Raw genomic sequence first — 6000 nt, forward strand, 5'->3', positions numbered from 1 at the left:
GTCTTGAATAATGTTCAATTTTAGATACGACCTTTTTTATGACATATTTTTTATTTTGAAAATATCAACAAGTAGCGCACTTTAAATCTGTATCGATTTCCATATTTTTAATACCCTGTTTCCCATGGAGTGTATTTTTTCGGAGCAGACGGTTTTTATAACCTCAAACCTTACAATTAACTGTTTAAATTAGAGAGAGAGAGAGAGGGTGAGAGAGAGAGAGGGGAGAGAGAGAGGGGAGAGAGAGAGGGAGAGAGAGAGGTAGAGAGAGAGTGAGAGAGAGAGATCCAAGAAGAGGTTATGAGCATAAATCGAGCGCTCCAAGGAGAGGTTATGAGCGAAAACCGAGCGCTCCAAGGAGAGGTTGGGAGCGAAAATCGAGCGAACCTTTTTTATACGTGTGCAAGAAGCGAGATGTCGTAGAGTGCGGATGTAGACTAACCAGGGTAAAGACGTAGAGACGATGTATTTTATAGTTTTAAATATATTTGACATTTCTTAAATATACACAAGGCTCATTTATGCAATCACCCCGTAATATCCTATATAAATTTCACGTAATAGGGGCCAGTACTGTTGTTACCATCAGAATGATAACACGAAAACTCTGGCTGTGAGCTCAAAAATTTTTATTTTTTATCTCATATAAATGCATATTTATAACTATCAGCTTTAATAAAAATATTGAACTGAAATCACCTGATAATCAGCTGACGTTTTGGCATGATTATCAATTGATTATCAGTTGATTTTCATCTGATTTTTTTCAGTAGGGTATATACATATGATAATATAAAAATTTCACGTTGCTTACTAGATAATAATGAGACATCATATTTTTCTATTTGTTTACTTAAATTATAGCGTCTTCATTTTCATGATAATCAGTGATTGAATAATCAATTTAACTTAATGTTCAATTGAAATATTAAGAAATATACAATAACAAGATTTTACAGTATTTTAGTTTCAAATTTAGAATTTAAAATTCATGTTTTCGACTGTCATAGTTTTTTTAATATTTCCAGTTTCAAAATGTTACCTTCCATTATAAATTAATGCATAATTTATGGTTTCATTATTTATTATTTGAAATTTTTACTTCCCCTTCTGTTAGGAATTGACATTAGGAAAAAAGATCTTAAGAAAGCTTGAATTTTATCACTATTGCAATACTTATATATTTTAACCAAGCGATGTTAGGAGTGAGGTGAATCGCGCTAATCTCTATAAAAGTGATGAAGTCTCGTATAAAAAACCTTTCTAAAAGGTAAAATATTAGCGAATAAAAGTTTCTTTACAAAAGTAGTGAAATCCCCAAAATAAACATAACTGATATCAAGTAATTGTTTTTCATATTTTCTAGGTATATGCATGCAGGTAATTTTATAAAATAAAATATTTTTTACTTCAATTTTTAGTTGATACAATAGTTAGATTCATAAGTACAATTTTTAATTATTTATCTTCCTTGGCATTTTTAAAAGCATATTCAATCATATACTTTTAATCCATAATTCAGAAGTTATTAGAAAAATATAAGAAATATTAAAATCTTGAGTCGTATATTCAAATATTATATCGTCGCTCCCTACGAAGAGTAGCACTGTTCAAATTTCCCGTCATAAGTAGCACAACTCATTTGACGCACGCTAGACTAGCACAACTCAAAATTTCCCGCGAAGACTAGCACAACTCAAACTTTAAACAACGAATTTCTATAAAAATTTCCCGATTTTTGCGAAACTGTCCATAATGAACATTTTTAAATATCCACAATTTACAACTTTTTACCGAATTTAAAATTGTTTTCACAAATACAATAATTTTTTTCAAACATTTTTTAAAATTATTCTTACACGTAAAATGACGAAATTTTTTTTTAATAAATAACGTTATTTTTTGTTCCAATTTGTGACATGCCAAATAACGTCATTTAATGACATCATTTTTTCAATCAACAGGGATGCTAAAATACGTGCCTTATACGTATTATAGTACATTTTTAAAAAACGTGCAAATTTTTAGCAGAAAATACTTTGAGTGTTTCATTGATAAACTACAAAACGACAAAATGGCAAGTGTGCTTTAAAATAATTATTTCAAAAAGTCTAACTATCTTTTTTTTATGACTGCTAGCTAATTTAGACATGCTTCGCCCGTTCTTATCATGTATTCATAAATTTTACTTATTTAGTTAAGCAATTCATAAATATAAAGATCTTGCTCGAAAAGCAACAGCCAATTGCAGTGCAGTACATTCAGTTAAAATCTGACATTTGAAGGTAATGTTGAGCTTGGCTCAAAAGCATCACCGCACAGGCACGTCGTGCGCACTCTCGCTGTTTCTACTCAATTCGATATTCTTTAAAACACAACTAATTACATTATTGTTTAAAACTTCACAACAGAGTTATAGTTTTTACAGCTTGAGGCAAGGCCTATTATAACTTGAGAAAGTACTCCTAATGAAAAATAATTTAATCAAAATGCATTTAATATACATTTCAAACATTCAATATACTATCGTAATCATTATTTCGTTTAGTCAGATTCTAGCTCAACTTCAATGCTTGACATTTTCAAAACTAATTTCGCTACATTTATTATGGTAAATTGATGAAAATACAGAGATGTTTTCATTACTTTTGACAATTTCTTTAAGGATTTCATAAGTATTTAAGGGAGAAATAAGAATCATATTACCAAAATATTGGTTTGTGAGAATGGTAATACTTACAATAAAAACCAAGTGAAGAATGAATCATTCTGTGATAATTAGAGATCGTTTAAACTTTTGTTTATTTTTGGCATTTGTAATAGATGCAGGCGGTTGGCAACCACAAAAAACCTTAGCTAACCTCTAAATATCTTTTTTCACCAAATAATGGTGTTATGAATAGGTTTTAATTAATATAATATACTGAGCAGTTACATAGTATTGAATTCAAAGAATCATTTTAGTAAAATTAATGAACAATTAGTCTTTTAGTTTTATTGGCATTGGAAATATAAAACATTCCTTGATGTACCAAAGCCATAGACAAGGCCGCCTCTAAACCTTCAAAAGTGAAAAATTAAAAACAATAAACATTGAAACTTATGGAGCACATCTAAAGTTGCTAGTATGCAGAAAATAAATATAGCAGGCTGCAGGTTATGCTGCAGACTTTTTTTTGGAGTGTATTTTCCTCTACCAGATGCAATGTATGTAAATATAGTAGTTAAAATAATTAACTAAAAAAATTGAATAATTTATTATTATATATAGTGTAATATACAAATATACACACATGCACGCATGCACATACATACACATATATACACACTTTAATAGGACATTAAACAATTGATAAAATATACCTTGATTATTTGGTCCACATTTTAAGGTTTGAGATCTTAACATATAGCACTAATCAAAATTAATGTACTTTTTACATTTCTGCAAATGTAACAAAGTTTAATATTTTGTTATATTTTGGACCTTATATATTTTTTTTTCATTCCTTAAAATTTATTTGTATTTTATTTTGATTTATTATTAGATAAGAATTTTTTGTAAAACATGCACGATTTTCGTGTTTTTTTGACCTAAAATTAGGGACAAAAGTAATCGTTGTCCGACCAGCGGGCGTAAAAGTACTTTTGCGCCTGCTGGTCGGAAAACGATTAATTTTGAATATCGGGCGTAAAAATACTTTATCTCCACACCTGCACCGAAAGTACCACATTCCTTCCCGGGAGCCTGGAGAGGAATGTGCTTTTTCGGTGCTGGTGTAAAGAAAAATAGTATACACACTCCGGGAGGAAAATTCAACAGCCCATATCTCGTGTTTGCCACCATCGCCTTTAGCTCGGGTGACAATTCACACAGGATATGGACTGTCAAAGTCTTTTCCTCCCTGGGCATATAATATACTATTACACCCACTGTTACCGAGCTTAAAAGTACTTTTGCGCCCACTACTCAATTCATTGGCAAATCTACTCAAAACGCGAAAATCAGTACATGCGTTACAAAAAATATGGTGTGCACCAAGGGCTAAGCGGGTTTTTTGGCCTTGTGTGGTTGCAGTACTTGTCTGCGGCTCGTACTGCAAACTCCACACTCGGCCTAAAAAGCCCACTTTACACCCTTGGTACACAATATACTATAATAAGATATCAATATCACTATAAGTAAGGAAGATAAAAATATAAGAAATATTAAGGGGTGGCTGGAGTTAAAGCTTTGCAGCACGCCACCAGACATTTTGTATTTTTAATGCCAATAAAAACTACAAGTCTAATTGACTTCTTGTTTTGCTAGAATGATTCTTTGAACTTAACACTATGCCAGTCAGCTCGTTATTTTAATTAAACCCACTTATAATAACATCATTTGGTTTGGTAAAATAAAGGTATTAAGGTTAGGTGTGGTTTTCTGTAGTCGTCAAACACCAGCGTATATTTCCAATGCCAAAAAAACTAAAATTCCAATCGACCCCTAATTTTGATAGAATGATACATTGAACTCAGCACTACGCTGTCCGACTCATGATTTTTTATTTTAATTTTATTTAGAAAGCTATACATATAATCAAAATATCGCGTTTTCGGATACAGCTGCCCCTTAATTGTCATATTGTGTAAGTGAAAAGTACTTGCTACGTTTAATTACATGTTTTTATATTTTTATACAAATTGTTAAATTGTTGTATGAAATATATTCCAAAAATTTAATCAAATACAATAAAGTGTAAAAAAGTTAATGTAACAAACTATAAAAAATGAAAATCAAAGAATAAAGTTGCAATAAAATGTAATGAAAAATAATTAAATATATCAGAAAATGTAAAAAAATGAAATCCAATACATCGTTACGTTTTCTTAATTTTTTTACGTTTTATATTCTGTTATACTTTGTTACATTTTCTCACATTTATTTATATTCTATTACATTATATAAAGTAGTAAGCCTATAAGTATTGGTACAAAGGAGCTGATGATTCGACCAATTTTTTGCATTAACTTCCTCTAACCCGCGTGCCTAACTTTCCATTAACTTATTATCACTAATTTATTCACTAAATTATATATTTTAAGATGTGCTTTATTTTTATACATAATCAGAAAATATAAAAACTTTTTCTCACGCTCAATTTTGTGTTCTGATTATAGTAGTTTATTTAAAAAATCAGGAATAAAGTAATAGTCTTAACCAATTTGGGCGTGACTATTGCATGAGTATAACTTAATAATAACATTCAAAATATACAATACTTATTTAGTAAGTGTTGTATATTAAGAATATTAGGAAAATAATTAAGAAAATAAAAAATCTGATTTCAAATATTCAGAAATCATTGTTTACATCAATGACATGAAGGCCTGTCATCACAGTGTACCAGCTGCGGCTGCCGCGATGTATTGGGAGGTACGTAATACTGCCACGATCCCGGCGGAAGAAATTAGATGTTTAGGTGAAGTACCCAAGTATATCTATTGTTACGTCGCGTTAGTGCGAAGTTGTTGATTGTCTCTATTGCGGCTAGGCCAGGGGTGTTAACGCACCCAGCACGGGTGTAGTACACGTGTATTATACGTGTAATACACGTGTATTTCTGCTGCGAACAACGTTGTGAATCGCTGCGATCAGAGCTGAATCACACTATTTAAATAAATAATTGTGATCAAGGATTGCGATCCAGTGGATTATTTAAGTAAATAAAACGATATTTTTATGAAAAAATAACGATTTATTGCGAGAAAAATTTGTTATTAAAACCCGTGAAAGAGCAATGTTTTGGTTAAGTTAGGTCTACTAAATCTATTAAATAAAGTAAACATACAAATAATACTAAAGAAAAGAGGATATTTTTGGACGTTTTAGGTTCTTATTCAAGTGAAAAATATACTTGTATAAAAAAAAATCATTCCAGTACTCGTGAAATAGGTTAAGCATACGTCAACAACAATCAACAGTTTGATGTTTACCCTACTGAAAAAAATCAGATGACA

General features: G+C 30.6%; 1 protein-coding gene across 4 annotated transcripts in view; it reads right to left on the bottom strand.

Annotated features, from left to right (window-relative positions):
- The window catches only part of LOC100116911 (exocyst complex component 8), a 342632-nt gene extending 337062 nt beyond the window's left edge, over nt 1–5570 (bottom strand). Inside the window, exon 1 of one of the 4 annotated variants that reach the window (XM_031921075.2) lies at nt 5354–5570. The gene's annotated coding sequence lies outside the window, so the exon portion shown is untranslated. Of the gene's footprint in view, nt 1–4863 lie in introns of all 4 variants that reach the window. The other 3 variants (XM_031921081.2, XM_032601342.1, XM_031921083.2) reach the window with 3 other exon arrangements.
- Nucleotides 5571–6000: the final 430 nt, after the last annotated feature.

Source organism: Nasonia vitripennis (genome assembly GCF_009193385.2).
Source record: "Nasonia vitripennis strain AsymCx chromosome 1 unlocalized genomic scaffold, Nvit_psr_1.1 chr1_random0005, whole genome shotgun sequence".
Taxonomy (NCBI): Eukaryota; Metazoa; Arthropoda; class Insecta; order Hymenoptera; family Pteromalidae; genus Nasonia; species Nasonia vitripennis.